This window comes from Ictidomys tridecemlineatus, chromosome 5, assembly GCF_052094955.1.
Source record: "Ictidomys tridecemlineatus isolate mIctTri1 chromosome 5, mIctTri1.hap1, whole genome shotgun sequence".
NCBI classification, from domain to species: Eukaryota; Metazoa; Chordata; class Mammalia; order Rodentia; family Sciuridae; genus Ictidomys; species Ictidomys tridecemlineatus.
In genome coordinates this window covers 170,853,030-170,876,667 of record NC_135481.1, presented here as the reverse complement: position 1 = coordinate 170,876,667, position 23,638 = coordinate 170,853,030, and the positions used below count along the sequence as shown (strand labels likewise).

At 38.8% G+C, this 23,638-nt stretch overlaps 1 protein-coding gene across 7 annotated transcripts in view; it reads right to left on the bottom strand.

Annotated features, from left to right (window-relative positions):
- Nucleotides 1–23,638, bottom strand: part of Slc23a2 (solute carrier family 23 member 2) — a 113,674-nt gene that overhangs the window by 84,622 nt on the left and 5,414 nt on the right. For 2 of the 7 annotated variants that reach the window (XM_078051452.1, XM_078051459.1), the window contains exon 2: nt 7,055–7,164. The gene's annotated coding sequence lies outside the window, so the exon portion shown is untranslated. Of the gene's footprint in view, nt 1–1,051; nt 1,220–7,054; nt 7,165–13,529; nt 13,548–16,798; nt 16,818–23,638 lie in introns of those variants that run through there. The other 5 variants (XM_078051453.1, XM_078051458.1, XM_078051456.1 and 2 more) reach the window with 5 other exon arrangements.

The window sequence follows — 23,638 nt, the reverse complement described above, 5'->3', positions numbered from 1 at the left end:
CACTTATCTGATGACTTATTTTCTTAATGAACTGAGCAGTGGGGGTCATGGTGGAGACTAAGGAGGCTATGTATGAGAGTGGACAGAAGAGGCTGTGGAGGGAGTAAAAGGATCTGACCAGAGATGAGGACAAAATTCAAGTCCCTTTGTGCCTAGAACTCAAATTACTGAGAGAGAAAGTTGGCTTCTCTCCAGCTGAGTTCAACCAACAACAACCACACACACACACACACACACACACACACACACACACACACACACACACACATTAAACAGGACTGAATCACTGAGGAAACTTGACAATTCCAGGGGTAGCTCAGAGTAAAGAAAGTGTGAAGCTAGTAAGATGACAGCCCCATGCCTACCTACTGCAGGTAAAAGGGGCCAGGAAGGTGAAGCTAGAGACCACCAAAGGGTATGAAGAACAGGACTGCCGGAGCAGAGGAGTGAGCTACAAAGGGCAGCGAGAGTGCACACAGGACACTCTCTAAACTTGAGCTCTCCAAAGTGTCACCTGGGAGATGACAAGGCTGTGATGAGCAGAGGTGAAGCTTCCTGCAAAAGAGAAAGTGAAGGGACAGAGAGGTCCAGAGGCCATATGAGCCTAGAAGACACAGTAGAAAGAAAGTGACAAGCCAGGAGTTGACATTCAAGGAGCATAAAATAAGGCCAGGAAGTGGGCAGATGACAGTGAAGAATCTAAAGGGTTTCACAGAAGACTGGGGCAGTCTTCAAAACTGACAGTGTGGTTGAACCAAAGGCTTGGCCCGCTGCTCTCTCTACCTGGAATCACTGTGACCCTGGAGAATTCCCAGTCATATTTCAGATCTCTACTTAATATGGATGGTAGCAAATCCTTTTCAGACTCCTCACAATCTAAATCATACACTATGCCCTTTGCCATTCCCTCGAAGCAATGACCGTGAGTCATACCAACTATCCTTCCTTATCCAGATCGACACTTGAGTTCATGCAGCGAGGAATCCACATGTCTGAATCTATGGTTCCTAAGTTGTGGCTAGCAAAAAATGATATTTTGTAAAGTGAATACCTGAAAACGTGTTGGGCAAATCATAGTGTCAGGAGTGCAGGCCTCTTGCACATTGGCTTCAGGACACCTTAGCCACATAGCCTCAGAAGTAATCTGCTTCGATCCAAGAACTGCCAAAACTGCCAAGGCTCATTTTTTAGTTTAATGGGATTCTCATTCCATTGATTGCTGAAGAGAATATGATCATGTGTGAGCTTTCTTATAAGAAAAATGTGAAAAATCATAAAAAGAGCAGAAAATTAAAATTTACCACTTATAATTCACTCAACAAATCATAAAATTGGCAAATTATCATTAATGTCCCTTTAGCAGAGAAGCACATGACATGGTGCAAAATGTTTCTAGGTAGTCCTTCAACATTGTCAATCAAAAGCTCTAAAAATATACATACACTTTGACTCAACAATTTTACTCTTAAAGAAATTGATCCTAGGGCTGGGGATGTGGCTCAAGCGGTAGCGCGTTCGCCTGGCATGCGTGCGGCCCGGGTTCGATCCTCAGCACCACATACCAACAAAGATGTTGTATCCGCCGAGAACTAAAAAAAATAAATATTAAAAATTCTCTCTATCTCTCTCTCTCCTCTCTCACTCTCTTTAAAAAAAATAAAAAGAAATTGATCCTAATAAACTAAATTAGGCTCAAATTTTTCAGAATTGAGAGTTAAAATACTGCTTAGAGTAACCCAAATTGGAGAGGAAAACATTACTGCCTATGTTTTTTTTTTTTTTTTCCTTTTCTTTTTTTGCAGCACTGGGGATTGAACCCAGGTCCTTGCACATGTTAGGCAAGCACTGTATAAGAGCCACATCACCAGTCCCTGTAATCTCAAAACAGAATATCATGGGCATTAAAATACTGGTAACAGCAGTGCTCACCGTCATGGCAATGTGTTGAGTGTATCTGTGAGTGGACAAGAAAATGGCAGGTCGTAACCCAATGTGACGATCCCTTTTCAATGAGTGTACATATATACATGCAGAAAAGGGGAAACAACTGGCCAAGGTAGCGTGTACACTCCCTTAACCCAGTGACTCAGGAGGCTGAAGCAGGAGGATTGCAAGTCCAAGGCCAGCCTCAGGAACTTAGCGATACCCTTGCCTCAAAATAAAAAAGGCTGGGGATGCAGCTCAGTGGTAAACCACCCCTGGTTTCAATCTCTAGGAACAAAGAAAAGGGAGAAATACCAAAATGGAAAGTGATTATCTCCAGATGATTGACTTTTTCCTATGTTCTTGTTTTTCTACAATGTTTATGTACCCCTTTGAAAAAAGTATTGCCTAAGAACAATGCTGAAACCCTAAACTTCAACTTGTCTAAGACTATAAGCTATGGAACATATTTGAGATTCTTGGGATTTAAAAAACTGCTAAACATATGTATATTAATTTAGAATATGTTAAGAAAAAAATTGTTCTTTTTTTAAGCCAGGGTGGTGGGGAATCAATTTACCTGATGAACTGATTCATAAGTATTTTCCAGGAAAAGGAAAACCTTTAAAGTTGAAAGGGAAAAAGTGAGAAAAGGGAAGCTGTGGGGACATCACTCAGCTATGAGTATGCATTATTCTGCAGTTCCTGAAACACAAGTGGCCTACCCTATGAAACACCAAAAAATCCCACAGCTTAGAAGTTGAAAACATTCCTCAGTGGTAGATTTCCTGGTGCAGATTAACTACTACATAATTCCATATGTTTCTTTTTATTTTATTTAATGTAGCTCCTAAAAAGTTAGCTGTGTGGGGCTGGGGATGTGGCTCAAGCGATAGAGCGCTCGCCTGGCATGCGTGCGGCCCAGGTTTGATCCTCAGCACCACATACAAACAAAGATGTTGTGTCCGCCAAGAACTAAAAAATAAATATTAAAAATTCTCCCCTCTCTCTTTAAAAAAAAAAAAAAAAGTTACCTGTGTGACTCCTACTATAATTGTACAGGACGGTGTACTGGTCTCAAGAAAGTAGATTCAAGGAAATGAGAAAAAAAAAATTGCACTTCCAAGCACACAACCATGGTGATCATGCTGAGTGTGAGAACTTCTGATACCCTGACTTCTCTCTCTCTCTCACACACACACAGTGGCATGGCCATGTATCTTGGCCCAAATACCAAAACAAATCCTATAATTGATATTCTACACAATTAGCCCTGCAGCCTGCATGGACAGCAGCTGCCTGCCGTGACCTAAATTTTCACACATGCAGAACCAGAAGGAAGGAAGGAAGGAGCCAGATGTGAACAAGGCTGAAGCAGAAATCCATGTGCTAACAACATGCGTAAGCTGAAAGGTCAGAAGGGCTGGACTCAGGAGCTCTTTGCTGGAAGCCCAGAACCAGCGTTTTAAGAAATCTAAATAAAACAGAGCCCACAAGGTAAACACTGCTCAAATCCAGAAGGACTTTATAACTACCAAACTGCAGGTTCCAGTTGGGGATGGCAAACCTAAAACAAAATAATACCTGTATTTAAAAAGGATTATCATTAGAAAGAATGGAACAATTTATTGGTACATTTTTCCATAGCATGCAGAAAGTCAGCATAATCAGTTGGTCTTAATCCAACACTAACTTGCTGATTTTAAAAAAATCTCCAATTGAAAAGTCCAGAGTTGTTCTAATCTGCTTGGAATCTCTTTCATGGTAACCGTTACACAACCATTCCATCTTCTTTTCTTCCTTCTTATGTAAGCTCTATAATCACCACCAGTGTTTTCATAGGTTTTTGAAACTGCCCAATTTCTCCAGTAAATATTTAATTCTCTTGTTGCTATGAGTCGAACCACAAACAATACAACATTTTTATATAACGTGTTTAGTAATGAGAAAATAAGACACTGATGTCAACAGCACACAGAGTCTATAAACCAAAAACACCAGAATTACCAGGGAGGCCTCTAGGAAATTGGGCACCCATAAAATGAGAATTTCTCCTCACTGCTCAAAGCTTTTGATTGAGTTTATATCCAACTCCCTCTACATCTGTGATATTCTAGCAACTTCTAAAATGCACCTGGACCAGGCTCCTGGCACTGAATAGAACAGGTGTTCTCAGCTATAAAGGCCAGGTACCAAAATGACACCTGTATGTTCTTGATGACAAAGATGAAAGGTCTTCTCTTTTCTCAATTTAATAAGGTAGTTTAGGATCTGTACTGAAAGCCTAAAAACAAATGGAATGAAACCAACTGTTGACTAGTTCCCTGATTCAGACAATGATCTAAGTGTGGATAGGGAAACGGACCACATTGGAGGCAATCTGCCCGCCCACTGAACAGACAAGGATGATGAGTAAATAACAGAAGAAACACACAGTAACCACAGCGCGGCTCGGGAGAGTCAGGAGAACTGAACTCCAGGCTCGAAATCATCAGACATGGCTTTGGGAAGTGGAACTTGAGGTCAGTGTTGCAAGACAGCCAGAGCCTTACAGGAAGGCCACCAGGGAGGTCCAGATGAAGACTGGTGTATGAGGAGTCTCCAGAACAGAAAACACCAGCTTCGCCATGGCCCAGGGTGAAGCGGAGGAGAAAAATCCCTCCACTTGGACACGAAATCCTCACTTGTTTCTTCAAAACTCTTATCTCCATAGGTTTCAAAGTGATTTTCAAAGGGTCAGAGGAACCTCAAAAGTCAAACTAATTGTAACACAGCTTTAGGAAATACACGCTTTGGGCAGGTGACGACAACAGAAAGTCCACTGCAAGATCATCTCAACATCAAGTGGCACAACGGCACACGCCAGCCATCCTAGTGACTGTGAAGATAAGGCAGGAGGATTTCAAGTTCAAGGCCAGCCTTGACAAACTCTGAGACTCTGCCTCAAAATAAAAAATAAAAAGGTCTGGGGGTAGAGCTTCATGGTACAGTGCTTGCATAACATGTGCAAGGCCCCATGCTCCATCCCTAGCACTACACAGAAAAGAGGCTACTGTGTTAACCCAAGTACAGCTGTCACTGGGTGTCTGCTAGGGACTGGTTTCAGTCCATCCTTCCTAATCTATGGATGCTCAAGTTCCTATATAAATGTCATGGTTTTTGCATACAACATCATGGGTCTGTGTATTTTAAATCATCTCTAGATAACTTATCACAACTAACACAATGTAAATAGTTGTTATACTGTATTGTTTAGGAAATGATGGCCCAAAAAAATGTATGCATATTCAGTACAGATGCAGTGATTTCAATCTGCTGTTCGTTAAATTCACAGATACAGAACTCATGGTCTTTGAAGGCCAATTATCTAAGGACCTTGGCAACTAAGAAGATGGAAGTGACAAAGTAGATGAAAGAGAAAGTGATTTCAAAGAAACAGGTGAAGTCTTGGTGTCAGAGAAAAGAACAAGGATGCCCTCTCCAGAAATCAGTAAGGTAATGGGGTCTGGGATCTGGATCAGTGGTAGAGTGCTTGTCCAGCATGCATGAGGCCCTGGGTTCAATCTCCAGCACCACCAAAACAACCAACTAACCAAAACCCCTAGGAACAGAAAAAGTAACGAAATGGGCATATGAGGCAAATCAAAAAGAGTGTGGACGTGAAGAATCCGAGTGGGTACAGAGGAAATCTGAAAAGTGCCCACCAAAGACCACCAGATATTGTGAGAAGAGCTCTATGAAACAATAGCAGGGACAGAGCTTTGTGAATGAAACCCAAAGGTGATAAATGAAACTCTGAGAGTTGGAAACTATTTACTTTGCAGATACCCCTAGACAAAACTCTTTTCCTCACCTCCATCATCATTAATGTTTATTTTTGTTTATTTTTATTTTTTGTAGTTGTTGATGGACCTTTATTGTATTTATTTGTATGTGGTGCTCAGAATCGAACTCAGGGCCTCATACATGCTAGGCAAGTGCTCTACCACTGAGCCACAATCCCAGCCCCATTAATAAATGTTTTAAAGAATGTAACATATACACTTTGATGACAATGGTTTAAGGGGGAAAAAAAACTCCAGGACACAAAGGAAACAGAAAATGGAAACAAATAGACAAATATGTTCATAGTGGTAGGAATAAGAATACTTTTTTTCTTCCTAATTTTTAGAATATACCAAGTTTGGTTCTGTTCCCTTTTTTTTCTTTTAATAGTAAGATAAGGCTTCTTTTACTAGAAAGTAAAGTATTTCTAAAAAAAGAAAATGATCCAATGTATGTATTAATGAAAGCTTTTATAGATGTATACCTAATTAGTGATTTTCACTACATGTAAAAGCAGATAAATAAAAATAACCTTGACAGAACATTAAACACCAAACTGAATACATCCAATTTGGACAAGGTAAAGCATTAGACCCAATATCAATAGGAGTGTCATTTCTTATAGCTTTTGTATTGGACAACTTGCCAATATTTATTAAAATTTTAAAATTATATACACTGTGCCCAATAATCTTAGCACTAGGTTGTTCTTTCCAAAAAGAACAAAGCTATTGTAATATTGTTTACAAGAGCAAAAAAACACTTAAATACCAAAAGTGTCCATTGAACTTTGAGATAAGGGAGAGGAAAGAAGGAAAAAAGAATGCTCCCTAGCAATGTATATGTGGTTATATTTACAGATTGCCTGGAAAAGGGCGAAGGAACAGTTCTTGAATCACTTTACCCCAGTGTACTCCTCTGTGACCATGACCAAGGACCCAACAGTAGTAGGCACTGAACAAAGAACTGCTGATGATTTTTTTAAAGAGTCAAAAGCATGGGAAAAAAACATGAAAATATTTACCTCCTACCTTGTAATTAATATAAATGGCAAGACTGTGCCTGTTCATTTTCTAGTTTAATCTACTTACATGGAATTTGGCCTAAAGAAGTCCATTACCTTATCATTAACAGTAACCTAACAATTCGTTATTCCCAGTTTGTGCATTCAGACCATTCCTGACGTGTACAAAGGGCAAGGTCAAGTACAAAAGGGTTCTGACGGTAAAGAGCTGTCAGCATAATTCCATCATGAAACACAGAAATGGGCATTGTTTTAGATCCACCTAAATGCTGTGGTACAGACCTGTCCATATGCTCTCCCCGTTACAAGTCGCTGAGCTACATTTCCTTGTGCTGCCGACGTCCAAGCTCAAAGCCCCACGAGAAGTCCTGGTTGGTGGAGTCAAGTCCTAGCTAGAGAAAAGCAAATGACAAATTAAAATTAAAAGTAATCATAGACAGGTATAGTGGCGCACACCTGCAATCCCAGGGGCTAAGGAGGCTGAGACAGGAGGATCAATAGTTCAAAGCCAGCCTCAGCAAGGGCAAGGCACTAAGCAACTCAGTGAGACCCTGTCTCTAAATAAAATACAAAACAGGGCTGGGGATGTGGCTCAGTGGTCCAGTGCCCCTGAGTTCAATCCCCAGTACCCCTCCCCTGCACACCCAAAAAGTAATCACAAACCCAGGAAACACTCTGCATGAATGGAGTCTATACTCACTCAGCCATGCCCAATCCTAGAACACACTCTATTATTTCTTCACTCTTTTGTTTTGCTTTTTTGAACCCAGGGTGTTTTACCACTAAGCCATATCCCCAGACCTTTTTATTTTGAGGCACGGTTTCACTAAGTTGCTGAGGCTGGCCTCAAACTTGCAATCCTCCTGCCTCTGCCTCCATATTGCTGGATGACAGGTATGTGTCACCATGCCAGGCTTGAAAATTCTCTTAATAAAATGTTTGAAAAAATTGCTTGCAGGGGCTGGGTTGTGGCTCAGTGACAGAGTGCTCGCCTAGAATGTGCAAGGCGCTGGGTTTGATCCTCAGAACCACATAAACAAAATAAAGATAATTGTGTCCAACTACGAATTAAAAAAAAAAAAACTGCTTGCAACGCTATTACCCAGATAAAGCCAGGCTTTCATTCACTTACGTACATCAACATAAATACCAGTGGTCTCACCAACTTGCCAGGCTGGCCTTGAATTTAGGATCCTCCTGCCTCAGTCTCCCAGTCACCGGGATTACAAGCATGCACCACTGCACTCAACTATTATTTCCTGACTCTTACAGAATGTCTGTCTCTGAGGCACCAGCCCAATTCTAGGCTGGGTCACAAACTGCACTCTCAGTTCCTTAAAAATCAACTCTCGTGCTGGGAATGGTGGCACATACTGATAATCACAGCAGCTCGGGAGGCTGAAGTTGGAGGATCTGGAATTCAAAGCCACTCTCAGCAACAGCAAGGCACTAAGCAATTTAGTGAGACCCTGCCTCTAAATAAAATAACAAAATAGGACTGGGGATGTGGCTCAATGGTCCAGGTTCCCCGGAGTTTAATCCCCAGTACAAAAAAAAAAAAAAAAAAAAATCAACTCTCCAATTTCACAAAATATTTTTAAGCAATTGTATTTTAGACACCTGTAAAAAAGCAATTTTGCACTCTGTTGGGCTAATACACTAGCACAGGACTTTGATTTAAAAGAAAAAGAAATTAAGAGTTTTTTAGTTTATAAAAGCCAAACATTTTAATTACATGTCACATGTGCATCATTTCATCTTCACAACAACCCTTGGGAGCTACCAGGTCAACAGTTTGCAGTAAGAAACCTCAGGAATGCAAAACCTCCTAGTCAAGTTTGTGGACTTGAAACAGGAAGCAACAACGAGTGTAGGAGTCAGAACCCATCAGATGTACAGCAGAGCCCTCACCTATAATTGCTACTCTAGGCTACCTTAAATGTCAATGCAAATATAAACTGAAAGTATTGTCTTTATGGGAAAAAAAATAGACTCATTAATACACTGGGCTAGTACTTCTCAAAAAGCTGAAAACACTATTTCTGAAGCTGAGTTCTCAGCAGGTACACAGATGTTCCTTTTATTATTCATTAAATGAACATGTTTTATACACTCTTGTACCTGTGCATGCATTTCACAACAAAAATAACTCAGAGCCATACTTGGTGGCTGTCTCAGGAACAGCCGGTGCTGCCCCAGCCATGAGCATGGTCCTCCCAAATGAAAAAAGATGCCCAAGGCAACCCACAGTTTAGCCAGATTCTCAGTGGAAAATAGCTGTGCCGGGAATCTTTCAACTCTTACCATTAGCTCTTGGGCGAGTCGGCATCGAGCCCAGAGGCCCAGAGGTAAATAATCTCTGAAATGCCAACAGATTTACCCCAGTCCAGACTTCAGTGAGCCTGTATTTTCTTCTTTTTTCTCTTTTCCTCCAGAAACTAAACATTGGTCTTTCACTTAACTCATACACACACACAAAGGCTAACTTTCAGCTAAATAAACTATAATAATGTATGCTGTTCTTTGAAAAATGCAGGTTGCACAATATATCCAGTATGATCCCACTTTTATTGAAAAGAATAATTATACAGTACATATTTATATACACAGGTAGGGGCTGGCGAGGATGCACATCAAGTTGCCTTGAAGTGGGGAAGAGGAGTAGAAGAAATCATTCAGTTTTTCCAATTTACTTTACACAATTCTGACAAGTTAGAATTTTTCTAGTATGTGTACACTTCTTTTATAAATCCTTTTTTAAAAAACTAAGACGTGTTAATTTAAAAAAAAAAGGTTCCATGAGGGCAAAATTTCACATTAAAAAAAAATGTCATTTTAGCTGCAAATCCAGAAAAATTCTGAAAGATCACATAAAAATACTTTGATTTCTTAAAGACTTATTTTTGAAAAGTACTTTTCTAGGCTGGTTAGTATGATGAGTGGAAAGGCTTGGTTTCCTATTCCACTGGACCACGCCACAGAATTGGGTCAGAAGTTTTTATACTGCAAAAATGCAAATACACTTTCGAGAAAAGAATCATTGAGAAAGGAGTTAAGCAGGAAGAACCACTCTACAAACAAAAACAAGACTGGGTTATCAGTGAGTAAGCACCCTTGAACTTATGTCAGAGTACAGGCAGAATGCCCCTCCCCTTTGTAGGCTCTACCAAGCTCTGGAAATATGAAAACTTGCCCTTCACACACAAGGCCATAATGCTGACTTCAAAGCCCCGACCCCTGCAACAGGCCAGAGGAACATCACAGGAAGCACAAGGTCGACCACCTGACTTTTCCCCATGACGGCTATGCTGAACTCACACGCCACTCTGTTGCTCTATAATTGTGGTTTGTAAAAGTACTTGAAGGTTAAACATCTCCAATTCAAAAATCCAAAATCTGAAGCTTTTTGAATGCAAACTTGATGTCATGAAACTTTGTTTAGTGCACAAAATTATTTTAATATAGTGTATAAAACTACATTCAGGGATGGGGGTGTTGCTCAGTAATACAGCATGCGCAAAACCCTGGGTTTAACCCCTAACATAGGGGAAAAAATTACCTTTGGGCTCTATGTATAAGGCATGTATAAAACAAATGAATTCTGTGTGTAGACTTTGGGTCTCATCCCTAAGGTTTTTCACTATGTATATGCAAATATTAAAAAAAAAATCTGAAACACTTTCTATTTCATGCATTTAGGATAAGAGATATCCTAACTGAATATGCTGTAGCTTCCAGACTTTAATTTCATAGAGAAAATAAACAAATATCACCAAAAATTTGAGAAGGAAATCATACCAAACTGCCAGTTTTTGTCTTTTACCATGTTATTTAACATCCATCCCTGAGTCTCTCCATCATTTTCTTTAAAAAGGAATGTAAAATGTTTCAAAAACAGAAAGGATAGAACCCCAGGGCCCACATCATCCACAGATCAGCATCTCTGAGCTGCCAAATACTTGTTAAATTCAGTAAAGGCCAAAACACCTCCTGATTTACAAAACAAGAACTAAAACTTATCTAATGCAAATTAGAAACACTTCCTGTATAAGTCAAAGATACTATTAGAAAACTAGGGCAAACAACACACTACCTATTCTTTATGCTTTTATATTTAGTTTTGTGTGTGTGTGTGTTGTTGTTTTTTTTAAGATTTAAACAACAACAACAACAACTTTGGGCACAGTGGCACATGCTTGTAATACTAGCGACTCTGGAGGCTGAGACAGAAGGATCAAGTTTGAGATCAACCTCAGTAACTCAGTGAGACCCTGTTTCAAAATAAAGCACCTATGGATTAAATTTCTAGTACCGTACAATGAATCAAAATGCTTTCTGCTGTCATGTATAACTAATTAGAACAAATTAAAAAGTAAAAAACAAAATTCTAGTACCAAAACAAAACACAAGTGTACACTTTGAACTCACGATGCAATTGGCAAATTTTTTAGGAAAACTATTTTTTTAAAAAAAACGTGAACAAGGCTGGGCTGAGTGGGCTCTACAAGTGGTAGAGCAGTTGTCCAGCATGCACAAGTCCTGTGTTTCATCCTCAACACTGTAAAAAAGAAAACCTGAACAAGTAACAATAAGTAGACAAAATTACAAAAGCAAAGAAACAGCCTCAAAAAAGGATGCATGCTCAGACTAGTCCACAGGTTAGTTATTTCCCAACCTTTCGCGTAAGAAATGGGAAATGGGAAAGCTTCCCAATTTCTTCTGGAAAAAACTGATAAATCGACAAAATATAAGAGAAGGAAACTGAGTTAACCTCATTGCCATTCCTATTTTGTTTCAAAAGAAAAAAATTCTTGACGTGAAAAGACTGACATCTGGTTCCAATCTTGATTCCTTTGATTCACGTGTGTGTCTTCTTTTATGAAGAGTAAGTGCCTTTTACCCATTTTTTTCAATAGGTGCTAGAGTTTTTCTTATTCATTTGCAAGAATTCTAAAGTTAACCCTTTGTTGTGTTGCCATTTGTTTATACCACTTAAAACAAAGGTCATTTAAAAAAGTATTTCTGAAGTCAAATCTGAATCTCCTTCTGCAATGACCTCCTATCACTTCCACACTTAGGAAGTCACATCCCACTACAAAATCAGAGAAACAGTCATCGTCATTTGCAGCTAGATGTTTTTGGTCAAAAATCATTTTAAGCGAGGTGCAGGGACGCACGCCTATAATTCAGGTAGTTTGGGAGGCTGAGATAGGAGGATCATAACTTTGAGGCCAGTCTCAACAACATAGTGAGAACCTAAGTAACTTAGCAAGATACTGTTACAAAATTTAAAAAGGACTGGGGATGTGGTTCAGTGGTTAAGCATCCTTGTGTTCAATCCTCAGTACCCAAAATTTTTTTTTAACATTTAATATCCATCCCTCTAAAAGTACACAAACAAAAATAATTGTTTTATGAAAATCACCAAATGAGTATAACTGTACTCACTTTAGTTATAGAATAAGTAAATGTCCAACATTTAAGAACTATCTAAATAAATTATGACATCTGGGTAATCTGGGTATTTTATGATAAAATACTATAAAGTCATTCTGTAATACACTATCTAATGACATAGGAAAACAGTCCATCTGTTACTAAGTGGGGAAGGTAGAGCACATCATTTCCACTTTATAAAAACCACCCTTGGTCAATAAGTCAGGCAGAGCTGGACACTTACCTATGTATTGACTGTGACAGATTATATCTAAGTATTGACTTCCAAGAGTGTCAGATGGCAGGTAATGTCCTCTTTATGCTGTTCTGCTTTATGTGTTGCTAATGAACATGCATTATATTTGTAATTTTTCAAAAGTTTAAAATTCATAAATACATATATAAAACAAGTCACTAAAAATAATCGTGCTCAAAGTTTAAGTTGGCACAACTAAGTATCTTCAAAAAAATTTAAAGATGACTTTACTTAGCATGTTTAATCCCATGTTTAAAATGGGATATTAAACTTTCAATTCTAGGAAAACAAGGGAAAGGGAGAGAGGAGAAAATGGAGGCTCAGCCAATTCTAATTATGTGAAGGATCTAAGAAGTAATGCCCCAATTTTGCCAGGTACTGTGGCACACATCTATAATCTCAGTGGTTTAGGAAGCTGAGGCAGGAGGATTACAAATTCAAAGCCAGTCATGCAATATAGCAAGACCCTCGGCAATTAGTGAAACCCTGTCTCAAAATAAGCAGGGTTGGGGATATGGCTCAGTAGTCAAGCACTTCTGGGTTCAATCCCAGGTATTTAAAAAAAAAAAAAAAAAGAGGAAGAGGAGGAAGAAAAGAAGGAGAAGAAAAAATTTTCCCAATTTACAGCCTGGCAAAAATATCAAAAGTAAAAACACAGTCCAATGGCAATTACCAGGGGTAATAAGTCAAACTCAATAACACAAATGGTTTGGCTTTTCCCTTAATCAACTGTGCCTCTATATGAACTAGCGCTCCAACTCTGCTACAAAGGCTATTTTATGTGAACTATCCGCAAAACTTCCTAAAACCTTTTCTAAAATGTCTTGGAGTGTTGACTACAGTGACTTGGGGTCAGAATTTTGAACTCAGAACTAGGAAGACCTGGAAATGGTTTTGCCCAAGTGCAAGGGAAGGCTGCTCCTCCCAGCTGTGCCCCCACATCCAACCCAGCACCATGCCCAAAGACTGTGACAGCACAGATGGATAAAGGGATAAACACCAAGCCCAGAATCTGGCAGCCCCTCCCTCCAAGGACAGTGGAGGGCACAGACAGGAAGGACTCACCCAGCTGGAGGCAGCTCTAGAAACAGAACCCAGACTGATCTCATTTCTCATTAGAAACCGTCTGGAGGAAAATGCCATGGTGTGCACAGAGGGCGCTGAGCCCCACGCCCCACCATACCAGATGCCAGGCAAGCTGCAAACAAAGTTAATTTCCGTACACAACCTCAAGGAGTCAGGAAGACTAATGACCCCTAAAACCTAGTTAAGACAAGTGTTTCCAGGGACCTGAAATACAAAAGGAGGCTCATTTTTTTTTTTTTTTTAAATAACAAGCCTAAAGGATAACATTAAAAAGAGTTATTTACGGGGCTGGGGATGTGGCTCAAGTGGTAGCGCGCTCGCCTGGCATGCGTGCGGCCCGGGTTCGATCCTCAGCAACCACATACCAACAAAGATGTTGTGTCTGACGAAAACTAAAAAATAAATATTAAAATTCTCTCTCTCTCTCTCTTTAAAAAAAAAAAAGAGTTATTTACGGCTATCATAAGTCTGATGAAAAACTCTTAAATTTTACTTTGTAATTCTAAACTGGAGCAAAACTAAGAAATTAGAGCAAAAAAGTTCCATCAACCCAAAACAAACACTCTATGCACCCCAAGGAACTAAACACCAAAAGTACCCAAACTTAAAACTTGAGTGGAAAAATCTGTAAATAACTCCTTGGCACCTTTTTCTTTTTATCTGGAATACACAATCTCCAGAAGCTCTCGCTTATTGAGACTATGATGCTGAAAAATAATAAAGTTCAAGATTTGCTTTATTCCCCCCACTACCTACTTATAATAATATTTTAGTATACAAATTGAAATATAAAAATTACTTCAAATAAAATCATGTTCTTAAGGTTTTTATTCAACCTTAAAAAAAATCTTCTGAAACTTTAAGGTTTGAAAAATGAGACTTCTAATTTGAAAACTAAACCCAAGAAAAATGACCTACAAGTAAAATTTATTTCCCCAATGCATCATGAAATAAAATTACAAGACAAAACGGGGAAAGTATTTATAATATTTAAGTGCTAATATCCTTGATACAAAAGAAACTGTTATAAATCACAAGGGAAAAAATATAGACAGGAGACTAGAAAAACTTATAAAGTAAATGAATAAGCCAAATAAAATAACAAAGGAATCATTAAACAATATTCAAACACACTAGCTATCAAAAGAATAGCAAAATAAACATGATGATTCTATTTTCTGCCCAAATGGGCAAAAAGTGAAAAAAAAATAGCAGTAATTCACAATATATTAACTTGAATGAATACAGGAGCTATCACATATGTATGTTATGTATGTTTAAGTCTTACAAATGCAAATGATGTTACTTTCAAAAATTTTAAAAAATTATCAGAAGTGAACACAGATTTATACACAAGGCTGATCATCATCATACTATGTCATTCACAGAAAAAAAAAAAACAGACTCATAAGCTACAGACCCAACAGTAAAAGGATTTATCAAGTAAACCATGATGCATTCAGCACAAATGAGCTGTTAAAAACCATGTTTTAAAGAATGATTTAATGATTCAGTCATGTTCCTAAGACACACTGCTAAGAGGATTAAAAAGCCCCTGTATGATCTGCATTTTGAAACAAATACAGATACACATTATATATAGGTATATACACTTATACAAAAAAAAAAAAATTTACTTTCAAATATAACCAGAAAGGCTGAGGCTGTGGTTCAATGGTAGAGCACTTGCCTAGCATGTGTGAGACACTGGGTTCAATCCTTAGCACCTCATTAAATAAGTAAATAAATTAAATAAAAGTTTAAAATATATAGATAAAATGAGGGGAAACGAAAAGAATACTCAATGAGTGAAATAAGCTACTTTCCATGTAATATTTTTACCACAATCCTAATATTCCTTACTATCTCCAAAATAGGATTGCCAGTCCCACTTTTAGGTATTTTGCTAATCTTAATCTCTGACCAGTAGCTTCAAGTATTTCAACAGTAACACTAACCAATAGCCTCAGTGTTCTCTATATGATAATTCCTAAAAATGCTATGGATTTCCTGCATATTTTTCTCAATCCATTTCCAATTACAAAAAAGGGCAAAGTACATAAAAAGTTCCTGAGAAATGACACTCTCCAGGGACTCTGTTCTATCTTTGCTCTCTACGTACAACAGACAACTCTATACACCCACGGGGAAATCAACTGCAAAAATCATTAAATTTCTTGGAAGAACGTCATCAGTGATCATATTAAGCTGAGATAGTGCACAACCAGAACTCTCTATATATGCGTCACCAAAGATAACACAAGGATCTATAATTAGTAATATGCCTGCACATTTCCATACCAACTTATGTTCGGTCATCTATGCAAAGGCTTTAAAAGCGGTAAATACCTGGTCATAGCTCAGAGGTGGAGTATTTGCCTAGCATGCACAAGGCCTTAGGTTAGATCCCAGCACCACAAAATGTAAGTGGTAAACACCTGAGCATTCACTGATTTTCTACAAGGATTCTCAATCCTGGCTCACGTTGAAATCACCCAAAATATGTGTAGAAACTCCAAAGCGCAGGCTGAACTCCTAGTCAACTGCCCCCAGTCTCAGGGATGACACCCGGCATCATTTAAAAACTGTCATCCAGTTTTTAAAAGTTCCCCAGATGAGCTGGGGATGCCTGTAATTCCAGCCACTTAGGAGGATGAGGTAGGAGGATCACAATTTAAGACATCAGTCTGGGCAAGACTCTATCTCAAAATGAAAAAGGGCTGGGGAAGTACCTCAGAGGTAGAGTGTGCCTGGATTCAATCCCCAGCACTGCAAAAACAAAACAAAAAGTTCCCCAGATGATCCCAATCTACTAACAAAACTGATGAGCACTGCCAGGCTCAGTGGCACAGGCCTTACATAATCCCAGCAGCTGGGGAGCCTGAGCCAGGAGGATGGCAAGTTCAAAGCCAGCCTCAGCAAAAGTGAGGAGCTAAGCAACTCAGTCAGGTGTGGTTCCTTAGATATGACACCAAAAGCACAAGCAACAAAAAAATAAATGGAAATGAACTCCATTATTATGTGTAATCACAATGGCCTCATAACAATTTTTTAAAATTAGTTTCAAATGAATAGATAAATGGGACTTTATTAAAATTTTGTTTCAAAGGGTCTGAGCAAGAAAGTGAGACAACAACCCACAGAAGGGAAGAAAAACATTTGGAAATACAGAGAATTAAGAATTAATATTTAGCTGGGTGTGGTGGCACATGCCTATAATATATTTAAGATTTCAGGAAGGCACACACCTGTAATTCCAGCAGCTCAAGATGAGGCTGGAGGGCTGGGGATGTGGCTCAAGCGGTAGCGCGCTCGCCTGGTAAGCGTGCGGCCCAGGTTCAATCCTCAGCACCACATACCAACAAAGATGTTGTGTCCGCCAAGAACTAAAAAAAAATAAATATTAAAAAATTCTCTCTCTCTCTCTCTCTCTCTCTCTCTCTCTCTCTCTCTCTCTCTCTCTTCTCTCACTCTCTCTTTAAAAAAAAAAAAAAAAAAAAGATGAGGCTGGAGGGTAGATCGTAAAGTTCAAGGCTGGCCTCAGCAACTTAGCAAGGCCCTGTCTTTAAGTAATAAAAAATAAAATGAAATAAAAAGGGGTAGGAATATAGCTCAGTGATTATGCATCCTTGGGTACAATTCCTAGAACCCCAAAAACAAAAAACAAAAAAAAAGAGTTACAATTTAAATGCTTAATTCTATTAAGAACTCTTATAACCTAACAATTGAAAAAAATTTTTTTAAATGGGCAAAGGATTTCAATAGACATTTCTCCAAACATAGCACACCAATTGGCCGATATGCACATGAAAAGGTGCTCAACCTCATTAATCACTAGGGAAATGGAAATCAAAACCATTGCACACCTGCTAGGATGACTATAATGTAAAGGACAGACAATAATAAGTGTTTGGAGAGAATGTGCAGAAATTGGAACTCTCATGTATTATTAATGCCCCCACTTTGGAAAACATTCTGGCAGTTCCTCAAAACGTTAAACATAGAATTATCATATGATCCAATAATTCCACTTCTAGGCATTTTCTGAGAAAATGAAAACACAACCAAACAAAAATCTGTTTACAAATGTTCATAGTAGCATTATTTTTAAGACCCAAAATGTGAAAATAATGCAAATGCCCACCAACTGATTATAAACCAAATGTGGCCACATATTATTAGCAATCATGAGAAAGTACTGACACATGCTACAACATGAGTAAACCTTGAAAACTTTATGCTAAGTGAAAAAGTGAACTGCAAAAGACCCCAGCATGTAAAATTCCATTTATATGTCCAGATTAGGCAAGTCTATAGAAATAGACTAAATCAGAGGCTGCAAGGGGCTAAGGGAAAGGGCAAAGGAAGTGACTGCTAATAGGTACAGGGCAAAAATGCTCTGAAATTAAAAGTGATTACAAAATTCAAGGAATATGCTGGAAACAACTGAAGTGTATCTTTTAAAGGGGTGAATTTTGCCAGATGCAGCAGTGCACACCTGTAATTCTGGCAACTCAGGAGGCTGAGGCAGGAGAATTCCAAGTTTGAGGCCAGCCTCAACAATTTATCAAAGCCCTAAGCAATGTGGATCAGGAGGATATCGAGTTTTGCTGAGCCAGCCTCAGCAAAAGCAAGGTACTAAGCAATTCAGTGAAACCCTGCCTCTAAATAAAATACAAAATAGGGCTGGGGATAAGTGCCCTTGAGTTTAATCCCTGGTACCAAAAAAATAAAAGGAGTTGGCAATGTAGCCCAGTGGTAAAGTGTCCCAGGTTTTATTCCTCAGTACCAAAACAATACATTAAAAAAAAAAAAATAAACAAAGGGGTGGGTGAATTTTGGGTACGCAAATTATCTCAATAGAGCTTTTTTTTCAAAAAGCTTCAGATTATTCTGAACATCAGTAGTACCTCCTGCCTTTCCCACAAAATCTCATGTGGTTGCTTATCCATAAGAGTATGACTCAATAACCTTTCTTACTCAAAGGCTTTATTTCAGAGCTGCATATTTCAATCAATTTAGGGTGTCATAACCAAGTTTGTTTTTCATGAAACAGAATCTCTGAAACAAAAACACAGCATATATAGTGATGTGGATGTTTTACAAAACTTTGATATGCACATCAAGATATCTAAAAAAAGATATCTATCTATCTATACAAATATATATCAAAGAAAAGTGGGTCAATCAAAATAAAGACTGAAAAATATAGTTTAGGAGTTCACAGACACCTCAAGAAATAAAACAATAAGGTGAGATTTCAGAGCCAAAAATGGAAACTGAAAGAAAGTTAAAGGCTCTGTGGTATATCACCATAAGCAAGCACTAACTAATACCACGAAAATTGAACCTGACCCTGTGTGGTTTTATTTTTGTTCATTTTGGTACAAGGGATTGAGCACAGGGGCTCTCAACCACTGAGCCACATCCCCAGCCCTTTTTATTTTTACACTTTTAATTTTAAGACAGGGCCTTACTAAGTTACTGAGGCTGGCTTTGAACTTGTGATCCTCCTACCCCAGCCTCCTATGTCACTGAAATTACATTGGGCCTGGTGACCCTATGTGTTTTGACAGATCACCTGCAGTCATAAAACAGATTCCCTGCCTAGCCTACCTCCCAGGCTTCTGCAAAGGGCTCAGGGGATCTTCTTGCTCCCACTAAATTCTTGGTCCCTGCAGTGGAGTCTATAGCAGACCCCATAAGGTGCTCAGGAAGGAAGGGTATAAACACACACCCTGCACCAATCACACTGGAAAGCAGTGGGGGAATGCAGGGCTTTAGGATGGGCACCTTGGAATTGCAGAACAGGTACTCACACTGGGTGGTAGCAGGCAGAAAATGGAATACCTCAAATGCATCTAGGTGGGCTGACCCAGGAGAGAAGGAAGAAAAAGCAAGTGACATTGCTAACACACTCTGCTTGTCTTTTGCATGGATAAAGAATAAAAGAAGAGAAACAAGAACCCATAAAACTTCTCTGAGGGAGAAAACATTTCCAAAAAATCTCTGAAACAAAAGATGTAAGCAGCTGTACTATACGACAGCATGGGCTAAAAAAATAAAAGCCCTTGGGATGAACCCAAAGAAATATAGAGCTGGACTAATTCCTTCTGGTGAGAAAACTTGAGATTATTCTCACATCAGCAGGGAAACACAACTATATGGAGAATTACTACAATAACAGTGACATATTCGACCAAGGATTCCAAAGTCAATGTCAAGGTGATGGATGGGCTTTGCTCATTAAAACAACAGGTATAGTACTGAGATTTTAATTCAGTGAAAAAGACATCAACAAGATGGCACTTCTTCAATACCATTAAAGATTGTATACAATATCATTCCGATAAATAACAAGAATAATGAACCAGGCATGGTGGCACACATCTGTAATCCCAACAACTCAGGAGGCCGGGGGGGGGGGGGGGGGGGGGTTGGTATGACAAGTTCAAGGGCAGTCTCAGTAATTTAGCGAGGCCCTCAGGAACTTAATGAGACCCTATCTCAAAATAAAAAAATTAAAAAGGCTGGGGATATGGCTCAGTGGTTAAAGGGCCCCTTGGGTTTAATCCCCAGTACAAAAAAAAAAAAGAACAGAAAACAAGAATAAGAAAGAAAGGACTACCATCACAGTTAAATCTGTTCTGCAAGTATTCTACAATGCACTAATAGAAATAAGAAGGAAAACAGCAACAACAAAATGACCACTTGCCAATATTGTCATGGCCTAAGAAATTCAAATCAATCAAAAAACAAGAATAACAAAGTCTGATCAGGTAAGTATTGCAGACACGGTGCTATTTCATTTTCCTCCCAAGTACATAAAAAGACTCTACTTCCCAGCCCCCCACGAATCTAAGAGTAAAAACACCACTTCCTTGCCTGGCCCATAAAAATGTCTTATGTGCACAAAATTCCATGGCAAATTTAGAAGCCACGCCTTCTTTCTTTTTCTTTGCAGTGCTGGAGATGAAACCCAGGGCCTTGCACATGCTATACACATCCACTGAGCTATACCCTCAGCCCAAGGTCACAATGTGAAGTCAGTTGTGCTATAAGATAGAAGGGCCCAGATCCCTAAATCACCATTTACGGAAGCACATAGAGAAATGTGAGCAAGAAATAAGTTTTTATTTTGCCAGGCAAGATTTTTGGCTAGTATTAAGTTCCTGACTGACACAGGCATCTGTTATGAGAGACATACCCTGTAAGCAGTACACTTGCTATATATTTGCCCCATACCAGTTAGGAGGGGATAATCTCATTCTAAATAAAAAATATTTTTAAAATAAAGGAAATAAACAAAAAATCTACAGACCATATTTTAGGAAAAATCTAAAGAAACTGTCTTTGATCTGCTCATGGGCAAGTCAATATTATCAAGATAGGCCCTGGGTTCAATCTCAGCCCTGTCCCCCATCCCCATCCCTCACACACCCACAAAAAGACAATTCTCTGCAAATTAACTCATACATTTAATGAAATTTCCTATTTAAAGTACTCTGAAATAAGGCTGGGGATATAGCTCAGTTGGTAGAGTGCTTGCCTTGCATGCACAAGGCCCTGGGTTCAATCCCTAGCACCACAAAAAAATAAATAAATTTAGGATTTCAGAATACTTTATTTAAAAATATCAGGGAAAAAATTGAACATAGGCACTACCAGATATTAAAGCCTACTATAAGGTAATTAAGATTAAAATAGTTAAGGCCATAGCAAAAGAATAATAATTTTTAAATTATTATTTAAAATCCCACCACAGAACCACAGATTCAGCATATGATTAAAGGATTATTTCAAGTTAATAAGAATGAATTAGTAAATGGTGATAGGAAAAAATGTAAACAAGAGGAAAATAATCCTTACCTCATAGCACACTCCAGCACAAATATCAGATTAATTATGTCCAAAAAATATTTTTTAGGTTTAGAGAAAATACGGGTAAATACTGATAAAATCTCAGGGTAAAGAAAGCATAGGAAAGAAGAAAGACTGACAGATTTGGATTCAAAGCTTACCACTTACCAAAAATATCTGTACCTTAGGACCAGGGAAAAAGCGCCTTTTTTTTTTGGAACCAGGAATTGAACCCAGGATGCTTAACATTGAGCCGCACCCCTGGTCCTTTTTTTTTTTTTTAGAAACAAGTTCTCCCTAAATTGCTTAAGGCCTTTGCTAAAAGGCTGAGGCTGGCTTTCAAGTAGCAATCCTACCTCAACCTCCTGAGCCACTACGATTACAGGTGTGCACCACTGCACCTGTCTAAAAATGCAAATCTTAATGGCATATTTCTCAAGAGGATGGAGGCAAGGATCAAGCACAACCTATTTAGATGCAACAACTTCACTCAAAGATCAAGGAGTAAAAATGCCTCATATTGAAACAAGCACTGATGTTTCTGGAATAGAAGAGAAAGTCACATTAATTTTAGATAAAACAAAGGCTTAAGAGAAGTGTCATGCTTGTTATATTTCCAAACATTCACATATTCCCCCACACCATACATTTGTAGAATATTTTGTGAAGCAATGGCTTAAAATATAAAGAGCTCTTGGTAACAAAAATGTATGAACTCAACAAAAAATTGTCAGCACTGATCACATCTATCTTTCTGTGAAAGAGGGATCAGCAAATCTTTCCTTATAAAGGGCCAGATAGCACATATTTTCAGTTTATCAATTATGTGGTCTCTTGAAGGAACATGGCTGTGTTTCAACAAAACCTTCTGAGAACAGGGAATCAGAATCACTTGTTAGAAATGCAAATTTTCGGGCCCCACCCCAAACCCTCTGCATAAGAAATTCTCCAATATGAAATCTACCATGTTAGACAAGGAAAAGTTTTAGTAAACCAGGATCCAGGTGATTTGCTTTGGAGGCAGAAAAGAATTTTAGCCAGGGCAAAAAAGAAGACAATGAAATCGAACCAAGTTTGAAGCTGAAATCCCAACTCAAGCAAAATGGCATGTTCTCGGCCAAGCTGTGCTTTCAGAGTCTGAACCAGGGTGGAGAAGACTGTCCTCAGAGCCATAAAAACAATATCTTTATAATTAAATGACAATTCAGCTGGCTGCAGAGGTGCAGGCCAGTAATCCCAGAGACTTGGGAAGCTGAGGCAGAAGGATTGCAAGTTTGAGACTAACCTCAGCAATTTAGCAAGACCCCAAAGATTTAGCAAGGCCCAGTCTCAAAATAAAACATACAAGCTGGGTGTTGTAGAACATGAATAGTAACTCAGGAGGCTGAGGCAGTAGGATCACAAGTTCAAAGCCAGCTTCAGCAATTCAGTGAGGACCTCCACAACTTAGTGAGACTGTCTCAAAATAAAAAACAAAAAGGGCTAGAAATGTGGACCCAGTGCCAAAAAACAAAAACAGAAAAAAAGACTGGGGATGTGGCTCAACGGTTAAGCAACTCTGGGTTCATTCCCTGGTAGGAGGGGAAAAAAAGGAAATGATGGTCCAGAATGAAAATACTTATTCAAGTCAAGCAGAGTAGAACATGCCTGCAGTCCCATCAATTCGGGAGGCTGAGGCAGGAGGAAATTAAGTTCAAGGCCAGCCTCAACAACTTAGCAAGACCCTTTCTCAAAATTAAAAATTTTTAAAAAAATGGGAATGCAGATTAGTGGTAAAGCACCCCTGGGTTCAATCCCTAGTACAAGAAAAAACTAATCAAATTTAACTGAGTAAATGAAGCTGGAGATTTGTACATATTTACTTGAGCAAAGGAAGCCAGCATAAAAAGAAAAAAGTTGAGTACTGAGATTGGGCATGGAGAGGTCCTACAGGGATCCCTACAGAAACAAATAAGAGAATTAATAGGGGTCACAGCTGGGGTACATAAAGAAAAACAATACAGTGAGAAACAAACCTCCAAGCAGTCTAGAAACAGAAGCAGGAGAAGGACCCTGTTTACCTTAAGCCTTAGCCTCCTCCCAGTGCATCCCCCACCCTTCCCTGAAGTTTCCTAAAATGCACATCTGACACGTCACCCAAGTCCTTGAAAAACATCCTGGAACACAGCAGTACAGCGTGATAAAAGTCTAACTTTTGTGTTTGGCAGTCAATCTGGGGTCAAATCCTG